The sequence below is a fragment of the Scyliorhinus torazame genome, chromosome 5 (genome assembly GCF_047496885.1).
Source record: "Scyliorhinus torazame isolate Kashiwa2021f chromosome 5, sScyTor2.1, whole genome shotgun sequence".
Lineage (NCBI taxonomy): Eukaryota > Metazoa > Chordata > Chondrichthyes > Carcharhiniformes > Scyliorhinidae > Scyliorhinus > Scyliorhinus torazame.
The window spans coordinates 246,859,234-246,883,261 of NC_092711.1; positions in this window are offsets into that span (position 1 = coordinate 246,859,234).

The following is a 24,028-nucleotide window of genomic DNA, read 5'->3' on the forward strand; positions in this document are numbered from 1 at the left end:
CATTATGAATTTACCACTTTTTAAATGAGCCTGACTATAAACTAACATGCGATCAGCTTCTGTATTACAAGATATGTATATGCCTGAATTCAGACTGGCACCATGTCCGTTTCTGTACTGCTGGATATACAAGCCTCATTACAGACTGGCACCATGTCCGTTTCTGTACTGCTGGATATACAAGCCTCATTACAGACTGGCACCAGACCAGCTTCTTCATTACAGGATATACAAATTGATACTGAGTAATTGACTGTGTATAACCTAATTGGCTGGGACTGTCTTGACAATCTGCAGTCATTGTTTAATATGTATAGCATATTATGACCATTTGAGTTACTCCTAGGGTTTTGCTTTTTGTTGATGATAGAAGAGCAAAAATGCCCAGGAACAAAACATTTTTAAAAGGGAGAACAGTGCTTTCTTTGTAATAGCTCCAATCTTAAATTCAGAAACTGAACAATGGAAATTTGCATACATAAAAAAGCCTCACACTCTGTGCACTATAGAGTGACTGTGTTATTAATGCTTATACTACTGTAGAGTCAGTGCAGCACATAATCATTGACATTTGACATTTATAGAGGCTACAGATCCATTTAGGATGGTTAGGAGGCACATCAGCATTTTACTTTTGCTTATGATTACTATGGGTACCCCAATGCAACTATTCTGAATGTTAAGGAAACGATTATTTGATTTATTGATGAGGAAAGCTATTTTCCCCACTGGTATTTACATTAAAAGTGAAGCCTTCAAAGAGAAATCCAGTTTTCTGGCTTTGGATCTCTTCCACAAATATAAGTCAGTTTGAGTCTGATCTCATCGTAAACGCTTCAGCCACAATTTTTGATTGATGAACATGAAAAAAATTACACACATAGGAAATAGGAGCAGGAGTAGATCATTCAGCCCCTCGAGCCCGCCATTCAACAATTCAATGGCTGATCTTCTCTTTCCATTTTCCCATACTATCCACAATTCCCTTGATACCTTTAATAACTAGAAATCTAACCCATATCAGCCTTGAACAAACTCAACGGCTGATCCCCACAACATCGTGGAGAAGAGAATTCCAAATATCCATAACCCTCTAAATGAAGAGGTTTCTCTTCAGCTCAGTCCTACCTCTTATTCTGAGTCTGTGTCCCCTAGCTCTAGACCCTCAGGATGTATACATCGCGCGACAATCACCAGGCAGGAATGTTCCCTTCCAGTCGGGGAACACTTCAGCAGTCAAGGGCATTCAGCCTATGATCTCCGGGTAAGCGTTCTCCAAGGCGGCCTTCAGGATGCGTACAACGCAGAATCGCCGAGCAGAAACGTATAGCCAAGTTCCGCACACATGAGTGTGGCCTCAACCGGGTCCTGGGATTCATGTCGCATTACATTCATCCCCCACCATCTGGCCTGCGAAATCCTACCAACACAATTGACACAATTCACACCTCTTTAACCTGGGGTTACCCCATCTCTGGATCTGTAAAGATTTAATCACCTGCTCTTGCTAGTATTGCAAGCATTGTCTGGCATCTTTGAATCTGTCTATATATATGTTTCTGGTACATACCTCTTCATTCACCTGAGGAAGGAGCAGCGTTCCGAAAGCCAGTGACATCAAAACAAACCTGTTGGACTTTAACCTGGTGTTGTAAGACTTCTTACTGTGCTCAGGATGTATAGAATAGAGTGGGTGACTTTAATGTCATTTTGGGTACAGAAGGAGAATCAGAGAGAGGAAAAAAGAATGGATCATGTGAGAGAGAGAAAAAACCAAAGGGGAAGTAAAATAAACAGCATTTAAAAATTACACTTCAAAAACCTCCATGAACAATTTAAGACTGAAGGAATGAGAGTCCGCCCCTTAATAATAATTATGTCCTGCGCCGTAGAGGTTGACTGAGAGTAATTAAAACTTATCTCATCATTAAAAGGTTAATTAAACTGTAATTGACGAGACTTGACTTTCTCTGAGTTGAACATGCCTCAATCAGCAAATACAGCAATTTCACACCATTCAATGCATTTCAATGATGAATCAGCGACATTTTTGTGAAAAGTGAATCAGCACATTTCAGACATTACATTTTGGATTTCTGTGTTGAATTCTGTAACTAGACTTATGGGAAGTTTCCTTACCATTTGCACAAAGGTAACAGTGGGTGCATATACCATCACCATTATTTTGACTGCAAATCATGCACCAACATGTCAAGCAGGATGATTTATCCATTGTTAACAGTCATGGTTAACGTATTTCTTCTGAACAGATAAGACAGTTCCAATCAATGTTATGTGGAGCACATGAAATGTACATAAAGAAATTGCACTTATGTAGCACCTTTTATATCTTCAGGATGATCCAGTTCACCTTGCAACCAATGGATAACATTCTGAAATGTAGTCATAAATGCTTGTGGGTAAATACAATTTTGTGCAGAGCAAGTTCCCACAGATAACAGCTTTGAGGTCAGTTAATCTGTTTTTATGAAGAGCACCCCACTCAACCAAAATAAAGCAATTTGTTATAAACGTGATGCTGTCTGGTACAACACTCAGATGCCAAACAGATCGTGGAAGATCTAGATAATGACCTTCTGCTTGTTCTTCAGTCCCTACATATTGTCCTATTCAAGATCCTATTGGGCTTTTTCAAGGATGCTCCAGCTTCACACATCTGGCTTTGCCTGGAGAGGGACTCATTTATACACCATTGATGGATGTAATGTTTTAGGTTTCCAAAGTTGTATCTAATTTGTACGGCATATCAGCATTCATAAATGCTGTCCCGTCTTGGTGTCTTAAATATGTCTCCCATTTTCCCCATTGCCCTGCTTGTAAAACAATTATACATACTGTACTAAATAGCCGTAACACACATTCAGTGAAATGTTGTCTGCTAATTCATTTTTTATGACACTGATGAATAAAATATACAATGTTCTTTATCAGTGCTTCAGGAATATTCTCTTCTGATTGTCTCTCAGTGTCAAGTTCACTGCAGTACAGCTCAGAGTTGCTGCGTGTAGTTGATGTAATCAGGCAGCTGTAAGATTCAGTGGCACGTGCCACACGTTTGGAGTTAAAGTGACAGTTTATCACAAGTAACGTAAGCTCCTACATCTCAGGCACAGATGCAGCTTTTACCTCTGAGTAGAGATTTTCTGGCTTCTCAGTAGCATTGTTTTTTTTTAACGACATCTCCATAAGAAATATAGAAAGAAAGAAAAATAAATTTATATTCATATAGTGCCTTTTACATCCAAACTGTTCCTAGCCAATTACGTATCAATGTTGTAATGTATATAAATGCAATTTGTTATAAACGCGATGCTGTCTGGTACAACACTGAGACACCAAACAGATTGTAGAAGATCTAGATATTAATCTAGATCTTAGGTTAATATCTAGATGAATAGCTCGTGTACTGTAAGGTCCCACAAACAGCAATGAGATCAGTGACCAGATAATCAGTTTTAGTGGTGATGGTTGAACATAGAACAGTACAGCACAGAACAGGCCCTTCGGCCCTCGATGTTGGGCTGAGCATTGTCCGAAACCAAGATCAAGCTATCCCACTCCCTGTCATTCTGGTGTGCTCCATGTGCCTATCCAATAACCGCTTGAAAGTTCCTAAAGTGTCCGACTCCACTATCACAGCAGGCAGTCCATTCCACACCCTAACCACTCTATGAGTAAAGAACCTACTCGGACATCCCTCCTATATCTCCCATTCTGAATCTTATAGTTATGCCCCCTTGTAACAGCTACATCCACCCGAGGAAATAGTCTTTGAATGTCCACTCTATCTATCCCCCTCATCATCTTATAAACCTCTATTAAGTCACCTCTCATCCTCCTCCGCTCCAAAGAGAAAAGCCCTAGCTCCCTCATCCTTTCCTCATAAGACCTATCCTGCAAACCAGGCAGCATCCTGGTAAATCTCCTTTGCACCCTTTCCAATGCTTCCACATCCTACCTATAATGAGGTGACCTGAACTGCACACAATACTCCAAATGAGGTCTCACCAGGGTCATGTATAGTTGTAGCATAACCCCGCGGCTCTTAAACTCAAGCCCCCTGTTAATAAACGCTAAAACACTATAAGCCTTCTTCACGGCTCTATCCACTTGAGTGGCAACCTTCAGAGATCTGTGGACATGAACTCCAAGATCTCTCTGTTCCTCCACATTCCTCAGAACCCTGCTGTTGACCCTGTAATCCGCATTCAAATTTTTCCTACCAAAATGAATCACCTCGCACTTGAAGGATACATTTTTCCTGGGATATAGGAGGAACTAGGTGGTCTTTGAAGATTGCCAGTGGCTATTTTGTATTCAGCTGAGAGAGTAGTTGGGCTTTCATCAGAAAAAAGTTATATGGTCGACAGATTTCTGAAATTGAGTAGAATCTAATAACGTTGAAGATTACAGAGGCCAAGATGTATCTTAATTCTCAGTGTTTATTCCTTCAGTGTTTATCTTTGTTCAGAGTTATAGCTCGTGTTATCCATGTGTATGTGAACCCTGACTTCTTGAATAAGTCGCATTTCCAGCAACGTGGCAAACAACTTTCTACTTTATAAACTCTGCCAAAAGCAAACAATTCAAATTCTATGAAAGGTGAAAATCTGTGTGCCCTTCTGAATATCACTTTGGCTGTGAACTCACACGCACAAGCAGATAAAAAGTATCCCAGCAATGTAGTAGCTTTGATAAGTGCCACTCCAATTGGATGGATGAACTTACCACCCACAGTAAGTTATGTTACTGTATTTAAAATCTGTAGCATTCCCTTGAATGGTAAGCATTTAACAACCGTAGCAATGTTTAAAGTGTCCTAGTATCTGCAGATTGAAATCTTTCTACCTCTAACCTCTCCACTTCCAATAACATGAAGATTCATGCAAAACTCTAATGGTGGTTCTCTATCTTGCCACAAGTCCATTACACTCATCCTTTGTGAGCTACTTAGCTACCTTGACTTCTAGTTCACTAACAACTCAATTTTAAAATTCTTATCCTGTGCTTAAATGTCAAGTTTGTCTCACTCCACCTTCCTACTATTACCTCTGAACTCCTCTCCTCCATTCTCTCTGTACTAACATCTTTATCACCAGTTACTTATGTCTCAACTACCACATCATTGTTGGCTGTTCCTTCAGCCCCCCTTTCTGGAATTCTCTCCATATACCTCTTCACTACCCTGCTTGCCTTCCTTTCTAAACACCGCCTTAAAATCCATCCTTTTGAAAAAGCTTATGGTCATTCCTCTGAATCTTTTTGTCTTTTTCCTGATGCCTCGATGAATTTCTTTGGAGGCATTTTGTTATGTAAATACAGCTGCTGATATAGATCTGTGGGTGAGTGAATATATATTTGAGAGAATGGGTGACTCACTCTATAATGAGTGAATAATGCTCTCTTGGAGTTATTGATTCAGTCAAAGATGTAATGAGCACCCAAATGCATCAATAAAAATCCTGGGCTGGATTCTCCGGCTAAGTGCCAGCTCAAACGGAGAATTTGCGGTTGTTTTCCAACGCCACAATGGGCACTGAACCCTCGCCGATTCTGGGACCGGAGAGGGGCTAGCTGTGGCACCTGGTGAAACTCCCAGCTCCCGTGCCAAAAACGGCTGGAGAATGACTGAGTCCCTGGCCGCGCGCGCCGTACAATGTGGCGCCGGCCGTGCGGGGACCCGAACCGTCAAATACGGCCCCACAGGCCATCCCCCACCGCCTCTTGGCCAGGTGTGGCGACGCTGGGCACAGTCCGCAGTTGCTAACCTGTGTTCCCAACTGCTCAGACTACACGTCAACCATGCGGTCGGGAACTCGGCCCATCCGGGCGCAGAGCATCGCGGGAGGGCCTTCCGATGATGCGCCAATGCCACTTCGACAGCGTGAGGTGCGAGACGCAATGATGCCATTTTGGAGGGGGCAGAGACTCGAAAACCGCCGTCAATCCTGTGTCAAACTGGCGCCATCCCCAATTTGGGTGGCGGAAGGGATTCTCTGCCTGATTGCCGATTACGATATTGGAATCGGGCAGCGGAGAACCCACCCAACATTTCTGAAATTATTTTTCACTTCATTAGCATAGGAGAAAACTCACTGCTAAACCACATTCTAAGTTGTAAAGGCCCAACTATATATATGATCCTTGTTGCAGTCTGTTCATCAAATATACTTTCTATATATAAATATATAAATGTAAGAAGTTTAGTTATGTTTGTGATCTGAAAGCACAGCAGCTAGATCTCATATAAATGTGTTTGCTTGGGAGTAGAGGTAGTTGCCTGAAGTTTAGGCCTTTACATTAAACTTTGTATTGAAGCATTGTTCATTACCAACATCTGAGATAGCCAACCATATATATGGATGGAATCACTCATCTTACAATGACAGATCCTTTGGAACAGACATAATTATATCATTAGAGCTTCATCTATTCTAAAAAGTCTGCAGTTGCATTGTGATCAGGCAGGCAACCAATCATCAACTAGTGTTGGAATTTGCCAAAATTATAGTTCAAATTAGATATAGGAATTGAAACCTGTTCAAAGCCAATGAAAAGATCTTTAGATAAATTATTCTTGTGCTATTCCAGTAAACATTGTATGGCTAGAACAGTGAGACATTGTCTTGTTAAAGGGGCATAGTTGTTGTTTTACAAATCCTCTAAGTAAAATCACTGAACACTTTCATCACGAAGGCAAACCCAGCAAGAATTGCAGCAATGTGTTGGTGATATAGGTTTCTCTGACATGAGTATCATCATGGGGTCATCATATTGCGATGTTTTCAGTAATGAAAGCTCCTTTATGTTAAAGTACTGTATCAACATGCAACTGACTACCCTGGAAAGGGCATGGTGGACATGTCACTTTTCCAAAGCTCTTCATATAAAGTCCTGGGAGGGCATTTCATAAAGAGCAGGTCTGATTGTAATTGGATGTCTCGAAGATCAAAGAAAGTGGCGCGACATCAATTTCTCTAGCGAAATGCTTTCACTGTGAAAGGCAGATGTCCATGGAGGTAAAAACAGAGTTAAAGATTCCAGTCAATGAAACAATGGACATCAGGAACTCGATTATAACCCCCAATCAGCAGGTGGGATATGGTGGTGATGGAGGGTAAAATAAGAGGATCAGGAAACCCAACCCTGTTTCTGCCCCCTTCTCAATTGAAAAATACAGAGATCAATTCCTCAAACGGTAGTTGGTCGCTAAAGCCTGATGACATCATTGGCGCAGCAACCTAGATTTAACAGTGAGTGAGGGGAAGGCCTAAATGAGAAATGTAGCTCTCCGAGGTAAGTGCTCTTTTTGTGCTCATTGTGGGCCAGGAGAAGCAGAAGTGCTCTCTCTAGCCTACCAAGAAAGGCTTCAGTCTATCTCAACCCAATTTCCAGCCTCCACCCAACCTCCCAATTGTGGCCAGGAGCTGATGCCCCTTTGCTAGTGCTGTCACCACAGACACCAGGCTGGGATTGCCTACTGCCAGAGTTCCCTTTCACCCATTGGTCACAACCCCATTTGCTGTTTCCACCACACCAGATGGTGGTCGAAACCCATAGTTTGAGAACTGCTGGCCTAGGGGTTTGTAATATCCAAAATGATCAGAATGATCAAACAAGTCCTTAGTTCATGGACAGGACTTCTGACAGTGCAATATCCCTGTTGTTTCAGTCTAGCTTATATACTAATGTTCAATAGTTGGATTCAAACCCACAACTTTATTACTGTTCTGATTTTCTTTTAGCTATAATTGATATATGACAAAATATTTACACCATAACCTCATTCGTGTGAACTGAGCATACCTTGGCTTTTAGAATTGACATGGGTCACTAGTACTTGCATCGATGTCCATGCCCGTTCAAGATAGTTAAGCCTCTACACAGTAAACACCACTTATAGACTGATTTACTTAATCAGCAGAAAAAAAACGACCTGTGCCGACAGTAAATATCCCATTTAACGTTTCCGTTGACAGAGCCGTCCGTCCTGGTCACTTGCACCCATACTCTTAATACTCTGAAAGACAAATGTGCCATTGTTTTCTGGATTGGCTGACGATGCCTTCGAATGCAAGGGATAACTGCTGGTTAAACAGTTTCCTATTCTATTCTTCATCCCCCTTTTATACACCAGAGACCTAATGGTAAAATGCATTAATTTATTTTCACAACATCCTCAGTCAACTGTTAACTCATTTTGTCCATTGTGCTTGAGGATAGTTATGAAAAGTAGTTCTCCTCTTTCTGGACAATATAACGATAATTTGTTTGCTCAAGTATCAGTCGACATGTTTGAAACTTAAACAATTGTGGTTTGTTATTGAGACAAGGTCACGGGTTTCCTGCAAAAAGATCCTTTCATTGATGTCGCTGGACCCTAACACCATCGGAGTAAACACGGCATTGGATAGAACCACACAACCCAATGTTACTAAATCACAGGGAGCCAAAACTTTTCCACAAGTGGTCTTAATGTTTAAATTTGTGAATCGCTTGAAGAGGAAGTTCTAGACTGTAGCACGAGGTGCCTGGCTGCTGTGAAATCTATTCCGTTGACATTGCAAGGCAGATTCCATAACAACAAAAAACAAATGCATATGATCAAGTTTGAGTTGACACAGTTGTTTGAAGGTCCTGCTTGGCAATTGTATTCTGGTTGCCAGACCTGCTCTGTCTGATTAGGAAAGTCATAAGAGCCAGCAATTAGAAAACTGTATCGTTTGTCCTTGTAGCTGTGTAAAGTAAAAATGGGAAAATATGTCATTTGAAACATGGAAGTCTGGCAAAACCTGAGGGTACATGAGAAAATATAGTGGAAAATCCCACGAAGGGTTAACAACAGCAGCAAAAGAAGGTTTTGAAATGCAGATAGCCTTTATCAAACAGACGTTAAGAAAACAGCTTGTGACTGCTCAAGCTGTAAAACTGATGCCTGTCTTTCAAGTTAAAGCAGATTGAACTTTTAGTTACATGAAGAGAAACAATATTTCGCACCTTCTTTGAAGTTAATTATTTTAGTGAGCATTTATTAAAGAATTGCCAGGAGCTTCAGTTGAATTGGGTGACAAATGTTTAGGTGTGAAATCCTGCTGACACCAGGTGAATAAGGGAAGCCTGATATGACATGTCCACGAGAGCACAAGTTAACCCCAAATCGGAGTCAGAGTTCTGACAAGCTAAGGGCACTATTTGGTAATAAAGCAACTTTAGAAGTGACAGGAACCAGATGTAACACCCTCTAGGATCAAAGCACTTTTGAACATTACAAGGGAAAAAATGTAATCAGAGTTCGATGAGCTAAAGTCATGCTCTGCATGAATACATAGTCGTGTTAGAAGTAATTAAGATAAAAGGTACATTGAACAATCAAGAGCAAAACAAAGTTACTTTACGAAAATGTCATATAAACTTAATAACTGCTAGAAGGGAAATATAAACCCAAATTGGTAACAGCCAGCAGAGTCAGCTCTCACAGCTGCCCTCGGTCATGGGAAGGATAGAACACAAAAACCGAGCAGAACAGCGAATCCATCAGGAGAAAACCAAAAGATAAAGAAGAGGAATTGTCTTTTCAATCAACCAGGAGAATCCAGAAGCAAGATCTTTTTACTTTTCTGTAAAGACAGTGATTTTATCTTTTAAAAGAAAAAAAAAATAATAAAATAACTTAAAGTTTTAACTTGAAACAGTGGTGATTACAAAGTCTACTTTACTTACTTAGCAATGTGGGACCCAGGCTACTGAGTGGTAAGTAGATGAAATCTTCTATGAAGATATGGGTTATATCGGCGGATAACTTGAAAATATAGAGTGACCCGAATAGCACTCACCTAAGCCTGCATAGGAGTCAGGGAGTGAGAATCCCTGTTCACTATTTAGAATGTCCTATTGACCCTTTTTGGTATAGGGGGAATTCTAAGAAAAGTGGTGGCTTTTTTTTACTTCAGCTGGCCTAAAAATCATTGAGTAACCCTTGCGGAGGCTGCATTGCTATTTTCCACCAAGGTGCAGCTACCACCTGGGAACCAATTAAATCTACCTCTGCAAGTGGAGCTCGCTGTCTCACTTTACAGTGCAGTTAGCATTGTTACAAGTTAGCGAAACAAAGTTATTTGCACAATGATTAAATGGAAAGTCATCTGAGGAGTAATGGGATGTCATGCATGTTTAATACAATATTCACAATTTAGCAAGCATTACAGATCCCTTTGAAGAGCACACCTTATCTACTGGATTTTTGAAGTCTAATACAGGTAGGGAATATGCAGAGAATGGTAGAACCCTCAAGATTATTGACAATCAGAGAGATCTAGGTGTACAGGTCCACAGGTCACTGAAAGGGGTAACACATAGAACATAGAACATTAGAGCGCAGAACAGGCCCTTCAGCCTTCGATGTTGCGCCGACCTGTGAAACCACTCTAAAGCGCACCTACACTATTCCCTTATTGTCCATATGTCTATCCAATGACCATTTGAATGACCTTAGTGTTGGCGAGTCCACTACTGTTACAGGCAGGGCATTCCACACCCTTACTACTCTCTGAGTAAAGAACCTACCTCTGACATCTGTCCTATATCTATCTCCCCTCAATTTAAAGCTATGTCCCCTCATGCTAGACATCACCATCTGAGGAAAAAGGCTCTCACTGTCCACCCTATTTAATCCTCTGATCATCTTGTATGCCTCCATTAAGTCACCTCTTAACCTTCTTCTCTAACAAAAACAGCCTCAAGTCCCTCAGCCTTCCCTCATAAAATCTTCCCACCATACCAGGCAACATTCTGGTAAATCTCCTCTGCACCCTTTCCAATGCTTCCACATCCTTCCTATAATGCGGCGACCAGAATTGCACGCAATACTCCAAATGCGGCCGCACCAGAGTTTTGTACAGCTGCAACATGACCTCATGGCTCCGAAACTCAATCCCTCTACCAATAAAAGCTACACACCGTACGCCTTCTTAGCAACCCTCTCAACCTGGATGGCAACTTTCAGGGATCTATGTACATGGACACCGAGATCTCTCTGCTCATCCACACTACCAAGAATCTTACCATTAGCCCAGTACTCTGTCTTCCTGTTATTCCTTCCAAAGTGAATCACCTCACACTTTTCTGCATTAAACTCCATTTGCCATCTCTCAGCTCAGCTCTGCAGCTCATCTATGTCCCTCTGTAACTTGTAACATCCGTCCGCACTGTCCACAACTCCACCGACTTTAGTGTCATCTGCAAATTTACTCACCCATCCTTCTACGCCCTCCTCCAGGTCATTTATAAAAATGACAAACAGCAGTGGCATCAAAACAGATCCTTGTGGTACACCACTAGTAACTGGACTCAAGGCTGAACATTTCCCATCAACCATCACCCTTTGTCTTCTTCCAGCTAGCCAATTTCTGATCTAAACTGCTAAATCACCCTGAATCCCATGCCTCCACATTTTCTGCAATAGCCTACCATGGGAAACCTTATCAAACGCTTTACTGAAGTCCATATACACCACATCAACTGCTTTACCCTCATCCACCTGCTTGGTCACCTTCTGAAAGAACTCAATAAGGTTTGTGAGGCACGACCTACCCTTCACAAAACCGTGTTGACTATCTCTAATCAAATTATTCCTTTCCAGATGATCATACATCCTATCTCTTATAAACCTTTCCAAGACTTTGCCCACAACAGAAGTAAGGCTCACTGGTCTATAGTTACCGGGGTTGTCTCTACTCCCCTTCTTGAACAAGGGGACAACATTTGCTATCCTTCAGTTTTCTGGCACTATTCCTGTAGACAAAGATGACTTAAAGATCAAAGCCAAAGGCTCAGCAATTTCCTCCCTAGCTTCCCAGAGAATCCTAGGATAAATCCCATCCGGCTCAGGGGACTTATCTATTTTCACACTTTCCAGAATTGCTAACACCTCCTCCTTATGAACCTCAAGCCCTTCTAGTCTAGTAGGAGGAGGTGGTGGAAGCAGGGGCGATCGTGACGATTAAGGGGCGCCTTGACAAATACATGAATAGGATGGGAATAGAGAGATTCGGACCCTGGAAGTGTAGAAGATTTTCGTTCAGATGGGCAGCATGGTCGGCACAGGCTTGGAGGGCCGAAGGGCCTGTTCCTGTGCTGTACCTTTCTTTGTTCATTGTTCTTTGTACTGTGTCCAGTGATGTTTGCCCCCAAAAAGCAGCCAATCCTTGGATGCAATGCAGAGGCTGACATGCTGCCTGAGGAATAACCTATGAGGAAAAATGGGAACTTTGAGCTTTTCACATTGTCAGGTGACCTTATCAAGATAAGCAAGAAATTAAAGAGTATAGAAAAGACCATTCTGAAACAGAACAACTTGCTTTTATGTTGCACCTTTAAGAGTTTTACAGGAGCATCATAAACACTATTTGACTCCAAGCCACATGACGATGTATCAGGACAAGTGACCAAAGGTTTGGTCCAAGAGGTAGGTTTTATGAAGCACCTTAGGAAGAGAGAGAGGTGGATAGGTTTAGGGAGAGAATTCCAGAGTTTACAGCCTAGAATACTGAAGGAATGGCAGCATTACAATTGTATTGAGGCACCTAAGTTTATGAAGAAAAGTTGAATTCCATTCCACTTTCAGTCATATTCTTGTTGGCGCCCGAAGTGCGGCATCAACTGAGGAAACAGACAAAATTGAATACTCACAGCCAGTTTGATTTATCTTTAAATACAGCTTTTATCATTCAGCTCAGGCTTCAGCTATAGTTTATTTGAACAGTTACATAAGTTTCAAGACTCACAGCTTGAATTAAAATACTATCCGCTTAGAGAGAACTTGGCCAGGCCCACTCTGGAGGGCATCCATTGTGAGCTTTCAAACTCAGGTTTGATCTTGCGAAGGTTGATCCCCAGGATTATTGCTATTGAATCTCGGAAGTGCCTGCTAATTTATACGGTTTAAGTTAAACAACCCATAGTATATAGGCAGAATTCGTCCTTGAGACTTGTTCTCGCTGTTTCAAAGCAAAGTTTGATCAGCAAAATGTCCAGTTGCAAGTTTTTATTCTTTGGTTCCCATGAAAGTCATTCGGCAAAGTTTCAGTTTTTCCACACAAACAAATCTGTTGACTTTTTTTCCCATCTGCTCATGGCACAATGTTAGCAATTGCCCTCTTTTGCCATCATACCTCACAACACACAATGTTTTTGTTTTTTTAATACTTTTTATTCTACTCCTTTTTCACATTTTCTCCCAAATTTACACCCAACAATAAACAATAATCAGTAACGAATGTAATATCAATCCCCATACCAATAACAACGATCCCATCTTCCCACCAAACCCCAATCATTGGCCCGCATATTAACATAAACAAATGACAAAAAGGAATCAGGAATCACCCATAGTCACCATTAACACATACAGTCCCTCTCCCCCCAACCCTCCCAACCCCCAACGCCCCCTAATATTCAATGTGATCCAATTCTCGAAAGTGCAAATGAATAACGCCCATGAATTGTAGAACCCCTCCATCCTTCCCCTCCGTTCAAATTTGACCTTTTCAAGCGTTAAGAATTACAGCACGTCCCTCTGCCACGCCAGGGCACAGGGTGGAGAGGTTGATCTCCACTCTAACAGGATCCACCTTCGGGCGATCAACGAGGTGAAGGCAACAGCATCTGCCTTCGCACCCGTTTCCAACCCTGGCTGGTCCGACACCCCGAATATGGCCTCCCGAGGGCCTGGGTCCAGTTTCACGTGCACCACTTTAAAGATTACCCCAAACACCTCCTTCCAGTAACCTTCCACCTTTGGACAGGACCAAAACATATGAACGTGGTTTGCGGGACCTCCCGCAGCGTTCACACACATCTTTTACCCCCTCAAAGAGCAGGCTCATCCTCGCCCTTGTAAGGTGCGCTCTATACACCACCTTCAGCTGTATCAACCCCAACCTCGCACACGCGGTGGAGGCGTTCACCCTCCGGAGCACCTCACACCGGAACCCCTCCTCCATACCCTCTCCCAACTCTTCCTCCCACTTTGCCTTGATCCCTGCTAGCGGCACCTTCTCCTCCTCCAAAATAGCCCCGTAAACCGCCGATATTACCCCCTTCTCCTGTCCCCCGGTCGTCAGCACCTCCTCCATCAATGTGGAAGCTGGCACTACTGGGAAGCTCTGTATCTCCTTTCTGGCAAAGTCTCGAACCTGCATGTACCTAAATATTTCCCCCTGCTCCAGCCCATACTTCGCTCCTAGCTCCTTGAATCCCGCAAAACAACCCCCAAGAAATAAATCTTTTAGTGTCCTAATTCCTTTCTCCTCCCATCTCTGAAAATTTCCAACCCACTTCCCTGGCTCAAATCAATGGTTCCCCCAAATCGGCATTTCCCTTGACCCTGCCCCCAACTGCCTCCAAATTCTCAACAAAGTTATTACTACCAGACTCCCTGAGTATCTCCCCGGGGCCGCCGGGAGCGATGCTGTCGCTAACGCCTTCAATCCAGACCCCCTACCCAAACTCTCCTTCATTCTGACCCATTGGGCCTCACAACACAATGTTGACCATCTTTCCCATCATTCAATTTAAAATGTTTTGAAATGTACTCTTACAAACGTTATGAACACTATATATTTTTAGGAAATAAAGTATAGGACACCTCTGACTGTGTGGCTGTATACTGTAAATATCAAGAGTATTGCAATTTTATTGCAGCTCCTAAGAGTGAAACATGCTTCATGGAGACAAGTTAAATTCTATTAATGGCAGCACGGTGGCACAGTGGTTAGCAGTGCTGCCTCACGGCGCCGAAGTCCCGGGTTCGATCCCGGCTCTGGGTCACTGTTCGTGTGGAGTTTGCACATTCTCCCCGTGTTTGCGTGGGTTTCGCCCCCACAATGCAAAGATGTGCAGGCTAGGTAGATTGGCCATGCTAAAATTGCCCCTTAATTGGAAAAAATGAATTGGGTACTCTAAATTTATTAAAAAAATAAAATAACTGGTTAGCACTGGAACTACAGCGCTGAGGACCCGGGTTCGAATCCCAGCTCTGGGTCACTGTCCGTGTGGAGTTTGCACATTCTCCCTGTGTTTGCGTGGGCTTCGCCCCCACAACCCAAAGATGTGCAGGTTAGGTGGATTGGCCACGCTAAATTGCCCCTTAATTGTAAAAAAAATAATTGGGTACTCTAAATTTTTTTTAAAATAAAGTAAAATTCTATTACGCTTTCGATAATATTCAATTTGAAATATTTTGGAATGTACATTTGAAAATTTTATGAATAAAGTATACATTTTTCAAAAACAAAACATCAGTGGCTAAATTCAGAGATATGCCAGAATCGGAGGATCGCAGAGGTCTCAGTGGTGATTATTACAGAGATAGAAAGGGACAAGGCTATGGAGGGATTTGAAAACAAGGATAGGAATTTAAAAATTGAAGCATTGGGTGTAAATTAAACCAAATACCTTGGGCGTCATTCTCCGACCCCCCGCCGGGTCGGAGAATGGCCGTTGGCCGCCGTGAATCCCGCCCCCGCTGAAGTCTCCGCTCCCGGAGACTGGGCGGGGGCGGGAATCCGGCCGCGCCGGTTGGCGGGACCCCCCGCTGGATTCTCCGGCCCGGATGGGCCGAAGTCCCGCCCAGGAATTGCCTGTCCCGCCGGCGTAAATCAAACCTGGTATTTACCGGCGGGACCAGGCGGCGTGGGCGGGCTCTGGGGTCCTGGGGGGGACGCGGGGCGATCGGACCCCGGGGGGTGCCCCCACGGTGGCCTGGCCCGCGATCGGGGCCCACCGATCCGCGGGCGGGCCTGTGCCGTGGGGGCACTCTTTCCCTTCCGCCTCCGCTACGGCCTCCACCATGGCGGAGGCGGAAGAGACTCTCCCCACTGCGCATGCGCGGGAAACTGACAGCGGCCGCTGATGCTCCCGCGCATGCGCTGGGAAACTGACAGCGGCCGCTGACGCTCCCGCGCATGCGCCGCATTTCCGCGCCAGCTGGCGGGGCAACAAACGCCATTTCCGCCAGCTGGCGGGGCGGAAACCCCTCCGGCGTCGGCCTAGCCCCTCAATGTTGGGGCTAGGCCACCAAAGATGCGGAGACTTCCGCACCTTTTTGCCGGCACGATGCCCGTCTGATTGGCGCCGGCTTTGGCGCCAGTCGGCGGGCATCCCGCCATTGGGGGAGAATTTCGCCCCATATCCTTCAACTAATGAAAAACAAACGTACAACACTCTCCACAAAAGGAAAGTTCACCACTTGGAATGAATTTCTGAGATGGAAAATGTTGCATGTTTATCTGAGAACAGAGTTGAAGTGGGGGTAGTTGAGCATATCAGAAGCTTCAGAGGTATAGCAGCAAATTGAAGACGGAAAACTCAGCAGTTGTTTATTTTTAACTAGATTCAGAATGTTTTCTCGGAACCGGCAAAAGGAAATGGGGTTGGAAAAGGACAGGAGATTGTGGGTGATGAGGAAATCAGGAAGTGGTTTCATCAGTGATCAAGACATGTGTAATGCCAATATAACAGACAATGTTCTTCAAAGTAATTCAGCGATGTGAAGCATCTTGAAACATTTATGAAAGATGTGTATATATATTAACATGTAAGTCTTTCTTTTCTGCAGGACAAGAATGCAATGATGACTTAGTTCACTGGCCAACAACTCCATCCCTCCCTCTGGAAACTTCTGAGGATAAACCAGGCTGTTCAAATACAGGGATGTACTCCCAATCGCATATTGCACCATTGCTAAGACTGCCTATTTCCACCTCTGTGGCATTTGCTGACTCTGTCCTTTTCCAGCTCATCTGCTGCTCAAATACAGTACTCACCCATGCCTTTGCGTTCTCTAGTCATAGCTATTTCAACCCCTGGATGACCTCCCATCTTCTACCCTACATTTTTTTGAGGACATCCAAAATTCTGCCCATGTTCTGACTCGCACAATCACCCCTTGCTCACTGACCAACACTAACTCCTGACGAAGCAGCACCTTGATTTTAAAATTTTCATGATTGTTTTCAAATCCCAACCTATGTAATCTATACCCTTATAATGCTTGGAGATACCAGTTGTCCGCTAATTCTGCTCTCTTAAGCATCCCCAATTTTAACTGCTCCATCATTGGCGGCCCTGACTTGTGTTGCCAAGACCCTAAACTCTGGAATTCCACCCCACAATCTTTCTGCCTCGCTACCTTTCATTCCTCCTTTAAGATATTCCAAAATTTGGTTTATACTGACTTTCAGTCAAAATTTCCGACCTGCCCACACCAGTTCCAGTGACAGGAGGCAGCACATGAATTTGATAACGTCACCTCATTTACCTGATAGTGGAGATGGCCTGAGCATCTGCCATGCTGATGGCTTCCTCTGCATTTAGCAGAGAGCCAAGTAGTATTCGTTCATCTCACATACTGTAGTCAGCCTTCCATATTTAAAGGAAGTCTGTCCCTTTTAAAGGGAAGCTGCACTTATTACCAGAATACTGCTACCGAATGCAACAGCTGCAATTATAAATAAGGAAAATGGAAAGGTCAGGTCAGAAAGTGGGCTCCAAGGCCATGAATGTGATGTTGGAGGTCTTAGTAGTGAAGGTGGACAGGAGGAGAAATGCTATAGTTCTTCAGGGGACCCTCAAGGAAAAATCTCTGAAAGTGGCCACTGGGGGTAAATTCCCATCATGTTGACTTGAGGGCAAGGCAGCAGAGCTACAAAATGTCTAAAGGCCTCACATGGGTTGTCAAGGTCAGTGAATGCATCACTCCACCAACCTGTTTTGCTGCTCAATGCAACACATGGCCAATTACCCACAACACTTCCTGGTACTCAAGACTCATGCCTAACATCCAGATAGTCCACTTTATCCCTTCACATACAGCAATGTTACCAGACTCACAGGCACACATTCCTCCGTCTGTTATGGCAGGCACCTAAGCACAATGCTCCTTAAGACTGACATCTGCCCTCTCTCTTGTAGGACAAGGTAGCACACAACAGCGGAACAGAGCCATGGGGGACCCTATTCTCCCAAGCACTACAGAGGAGATGGTTCTTTGCATCATGGGACTTGAAGTGACAGAGCACCTGAGATCTGGGGCGTCATTCTCCGACCCCCCGCCGGGTCGGAGAATGGCCGTTGGCCGCCGTGAATCCCGCCCCCGCCCCCGCCGAAGTCTCCGAAGGGAGAAAAGTCGGCGGGGCGTTAATGGCGCCGCTGCCGCGGAGAATGTCACGGGTCTGCGCAAGGCAGCCGATTTTCGGCCTGCCGATATTCTCCCTTCCGGATGGGCCGAAGTCCCGTCGACGTGATGACCGTTCACGTCGACGTGAATCAAACCTCCTTTTCATCGGCGTGACCCGGTGCTCCAGGCTCACGCCGACCAGCGAGGAGGTGAGTGACGGCCTGGGGGGTTGGCTCTGGGCAGGAAATGGCGTGGCCGCAGACTGATTGCGAGAGGAGAGGTGTGTCTCGGCTTGTGTGTGTGTGTGTGTGCGGCGGGGGGGGTGTGTGGTTAGAGTAGGCTGGGCTCCGGGGGAGTGCCGGGAGGGGGTCCGTGCCGGGGTGGGGGTTGGGGGGGGGGTCCGTGCTGGGGTGGAGGTTGGGGGGGGTCCGTGCTGGGGTGGAGGTTGGGGGGGGGGGTCCGTGCTGGGGTGGAGGTTGGGGGTTGGGGGGGGTCCGTGCCGGGGTGGAGGTTGGGGGGGGGGGTCCGTGCTGGGGTGGAGGTTGGGGGTTGGGGGGGGTCCGTGCTGGGGTGGAGGTTGGGGGTTGGGGGGGGTCCGTGCTGGGGTGGAGGTTGGGGGGGGTCCGTGCTGGGGTGGAGGTTGGGGGTTGGGGGGGGTCCGTGCTGGGGCGGAGGTTGGGGGGGGTCCGTGCTGGGGTGGAGGTTGGGGAGGGGGTCCGTGCCGGGGTGGAGGTTGGGGGGGGGTCCGTGCTGGGGTGGAGGTTGGGGGTTGGGGGGGGGTCCGTGCCGGGGTGGGTGATGGGAGGGCAAATGAGTTGGTCCACCTGGCCAGGTGCCAGCCTCCAACAGTTGGACCCATGCGGTCCATGCCACCTGGCTGGGGGGAGCAGGGGATATGGGCAATGATGACATGTCGTCGTTCACCTCCCCCCCCACCAGGCCGTCATGTTTTCAGACCATCCAGCGATGTTGGCCGCCGTGGTGGCAGCCGCTCATGTCTATGTTGCCCTGGATGAGGAGGAGGAGGAGCGTGCCAGAGAGGCGGCGCAGGCTGCCGCAGAGGGGCAGGCGGCAGCCGCCCAGGCTGGAGGGACACCTGACCGACAGGACGAGGAGGAGGAGGAGGACGTCGCGGCCCCACGGCAACGGAGGCACCCGAGGGCGCCCCGTGTGTACCGGCCCCGGCAGTCATACCAGGACCTCACGGACCGGGAATGCAGGAGGAGACTCCGGATGAGCCGGGAAACCGTGGCACACATCTGCCACCTGCTGGCACACCTGTCACCGCGTGGCACTGGCGGGGGACACCCTCTCCCCGTGTCCGTCAAGGTTACGGTGGCCCTGAACTTTTATGCAACGGGGTCATTCCAGGCACCGAGTGGGGACCTGTCCGGCATATCGCAGACATCGGTGCATCGGTGCATCCGGGCAGTGACAGATGCCCTTTATGCCATGGCGCACCGCTACATCCGCTTCCCCGTGGACCGGGCCAGCCAAGATGCCCGGGCCGTGGGCTTCTCTGCCGTTGCCGGGTTCCCCATGGTCCAGGGCGCGATCGATGGGATGCACGTCGCCGTGCGGCCACCTGCAGAGAACAGGGCCGTGTTCACTAATAGGAAGGGGACCTATTCGATGAACGTACAGGTGGTCTGCGACCACCGCATGATGATCCTGCACGTCTGCGCCCGTCACCCAGGCAGTGTACACGACTCATTCGTGTTGTCGCGGTCATCCATCCCCGGCATGTACGAGGGACGCCATCCCCGGCTGAGGGGCTGGTTGCTGGGCGACAGGGGCTACCCATTGCGATCGTGGCTGATGACGCCTATACGGAGGCCACGCAATGAGGCGGAGAACCGCTACAATGATGCCCATGTAGCGACAAGGGGAGTGATCGAGAGGTGCTTTGGCGTGCTGAAGATGCGTTTCAGGTGCCTGGACCTCTCTGGGGGCACCCTCCAGTATCGGTCAGATAGGGTCGGCCGCATCATTGTGGTGTGCTGCGTCCTGCACAACATAGCCCAGCAGAGGGGCGATGTGCCGCAGGCAGAGGAGGGCGGAGTGGAGGAGCAGCAGGAAGAGGCGCAGTCCTCCCCAGATGAGGGGGATGGGGGCAATGGTCAGGGCAGACGGGGTAGACACAGGCGGGTGGCTGTCCACCGTTACCGGCTGGCCCAGCGGGCACGGGACAGACTGATAGACGCCCGCTTCACTGACTAGATGGGCGTGGGAATCGGGTAGTATGGCCACAGACCGCACACCATGGCAACAGCCGACCACCCACACCCCCCACCCATCCACCCACCCAGCACCCTCACCCCCCTCCCCAACCCCACACACCCCACCCGCATGCACACCACCCCCCCCCCCCAATTGCCGATCCACCGGCGGCACAACGGGCCGGGCTCACCCAGTTGCGGGTGGACGCGTGTCTATCGCAGGCCATGGAGGATGATGACAACCCGCCTCCGATGAGCTCCTGGCTCTACATCGTTGGACTATGTCTGACCCATGGCCACAGTACCACCATCCACCCGGACCATCCCTGCATGCGGCTGTGACACTGCAGCGCACGGTCCCGTCCTCTGCCCGGGGGATGTTGATGGCGGCCCAGGGGGAAGGGGGCAGACTCACCTGGGGCTGAGGTAAGACCACCCGTCACACACACACTTGCGCTCAATGTACATGACACGCCCGCACACTTTGGACAGAGCACAAAGGCAGCTTCGGTAGGTGTAACATTGACTTTAATAACCAAAGGAGTTCATGCACGTGCCCTAGCCCCTAAAACCCATCTGTGCCCTGCACCCGTGCCAACTTACTCAGTGTCTAATTGTTTGGCCTTACGGGCCCTTTGACTACATCTACGTGGTTCCCCAGACGGTACAGCAGAACTGGAGGTGGACTCCTGTGATTCCTGCCCTCTGACACTGGATCCCTTTGACGGCCGTTTCCTGGGGCGTCCTGGCCTAGATGGGCCAGGCTGCGGCCCGGGCGACTGGGATGGCGAGCTGCCAGCCTGTCCTGCCCGTTGCCCACCCGATGCACCTGGGACGGAAGGGGGGGAGTCCGAGGTGTCGCGGGTTACCGGGACCTCCCCTACAGAGGGAGCCGGGACGGACCACACCACCTCCTCCTCCCTCGGGGTGCCCGATGGCCCCCAGGCCTCTACATGGGTGGGGGATGCGAACGGACTGGCCATCCGAAGCGCCCCCGACATCTGGCGCTGCCAGTCCTGGAGGCCCGTGCTGGTATCGACAGGGGTCTGCAGGTTTGCAGCCATGGAGCCCAGGGGGTTGTCAAACCCTGTCTGTGACAGTGCGACGCCGGCTCGCACATGGCCACTGGCGCCGATGCCCTCAGCGATGGCCTGCTGAGACTGGGCCATGGCCTGCTGAGACTGGGCCATGGCCTGCAGAGACTGGGCCATGGCCTGCAGAGACTGGGCTATGGCCTGCTGAGACTGGGCCATGGCCTGCTGAGACTGGGCTATGGCGTTGAGCGCCTCTGCCATCTGGCGCTGGCACTGGCTCATGGCCTCCTGTGAGAGGGCAGCCATTTCCTGGGCCACAGACGCCGCCTGCACGGAAGGCCCCAGGCCTCGCAAACCGTTCCCCATGTCTGACACCGTCGCACCCATTGCCTCCACCGCGGACGCCACCCGTGCGGTGTCAGCCTGGGTGGCACGCATGACCGGGACCACTCCCAGCTCCTGGACGCGGGTGGACTCCTCCACCTGCGACCGCAGCCGCCGCAAGCCACCCGTCACCCTATTCGCTCGTCTCTGTGTCGGTGGTTGCATCGGATCTATGTGTGGGTGTGGTAACTGCAGGAACCCGGGATCCATCTGGGCGGCAGATGTTCGCTTGGCCTGGGCTGCCCTCCGACCGCCCGGTCCCTCTGCTGCTCCTACCTCCACCTGCTGTACCGGGACGGCTGTGTTGTGCGCACCAGTGAGTGTACCAGACGCCTCATCACTAAAGTGCCCAACCGTGGTGAGTGTTTCTGCGATGGTGGAGGGTGTTGGTGACAGCAGTGGCGTTGTGTCGTGCTCTTCGTCCCACTCTGACTCCATGGCACTTTGGGGTGGGGGTTCGTCTCCACCCATCCACTCTGAGTCACTGTCCGGTATTTTGTCTTCTCGGGTAGGGGTGTCCTGGGTAGTGCTGTCCCGGGTAGTGCTGTCCCGGGTAGTGCTGTCCCGGGTAGTGCTGTCCCGGGTAGGGGTGTCCTGGGTAGTGCTGTCCCGGGTAGTGGTGTCCCGGGTAGGGGTGTCCTGGATAGTGGTGTCCTGGGTAGTGGTGTCCTGGCTCGGATGTGACGGGGGCCTGTGGCTGCCCCCCTCATCGCTGGGTGGTCGCTCCCGCACGTGACGGGGGTGTCGTCTCCCTGTTGCTCCAGGTCTCTCCGTCTCCCGTGGTGTGCGAGGGGCATCCTGCGGGCGTCGCATGCTGGAGGGTGCGGGTCTCTCCGTCTCCTGTGGTCTCCGAGGGGCATCCTGCGGGCTGTGTGCATCTGCGGGGATGGGTGCCTGGACGTTTGGTCCTGCGATACACAATGAAGCATGCATGGTTAGACATCAGGCAGTGATCAGGTGATACGGGGGAGGGGGATATAGGGGAGGGGGGATATGGGGACGGGCTGTTGATGGCTCACTTGCTCGTGGGCCCCCGACCTCTGCATCAGCAACCTCCCGGTCCTCAGGTCCGCCAGCCAGTTCCAGGGCCCTTTCCTCGTGTACGGTCAGTGGCCTCTCATCAGCGGGCCCTCCTCCAGTCCTCACATGCTCCCTATTGTTGTGTGCGCGCTTCTCCTGTGGGGGGGGGGGGGTGGGGGTGGTGGCAGGGGTAAAAGGCAACAGTGTTAGGCAGGTATATGAATGCACGCCATCAGTTGCGCGTGCATTGCAGAGGTTAAGGTTAGGGCTGGATTCACTTGGGGATATGGGGGAGGGGGGATATGGGGAGGGGGGATGTGGGGGAGGGGGGATATGGGGGAGGGGGAATATGGGTGAGGGGGGATATGGGGGAGGGGGATATGGGGGAGGGGGGATATGGGGGAGGGGGGATATGGGGGGGATATGGGGGGGATATGGGGGGGATATGGGGGGGATATGGGGGAGGGGGATATGGGGGAGGGGGGATATGGGGGAGGGGGGATATGGGGGAGGGGGGATATTGGGGGGGATATGGGGGGGATATGGGGGGGATATGGGGGAGGGGGGATATGGGGGAGGGAGGGATATGGGGAGGGGGGATATGGGGGAGGGGGGATATGGGGGAGGGGGGGTATGGGGGAGGATATGGGGGGGATATGGGGGTGATATGGGGGAGGGGGGGATATGGGGGAGGGGGGATATGGGGAGGGGGGGTATGGGGGAGGGGGGATATGGGGGGGATATGGGGGGGATATGGGGGAGGGGGGATATGGGGGAGGGGGGATATGGGGGGGATATGGGGGGATATGGGGGGGATATGGGGGAGGGGGGATATGGGGGAGGGGGGATATGGGGGAGGGGGTATATGGGGGAGGCTCACCCTGCCTGCTCTGACGAGGTCGTTCACCTTCTTATGGCACTGGGTGCCTGTCCGTGGTGTCAGGGCCACAGCGGTGACGGCCTCTGCCACTTCCCTCCACAGACGCCGGCTGTGGCGTGGGGAAACTCTGCGGCCGTGCCCGGGATACATGGCGTCCCTCCTCTGCTCCACCGCGTCCAGGAGCGCCTCCACATCGCGTGACTCGAACCTCGGGGCTGAGCGACGGCCAGCCATCAAGTCGGGTGCTGCGGTCGGCTGTTCCGGTCGGGTGGGGGGGAGCTGCGCGGCCTTATGA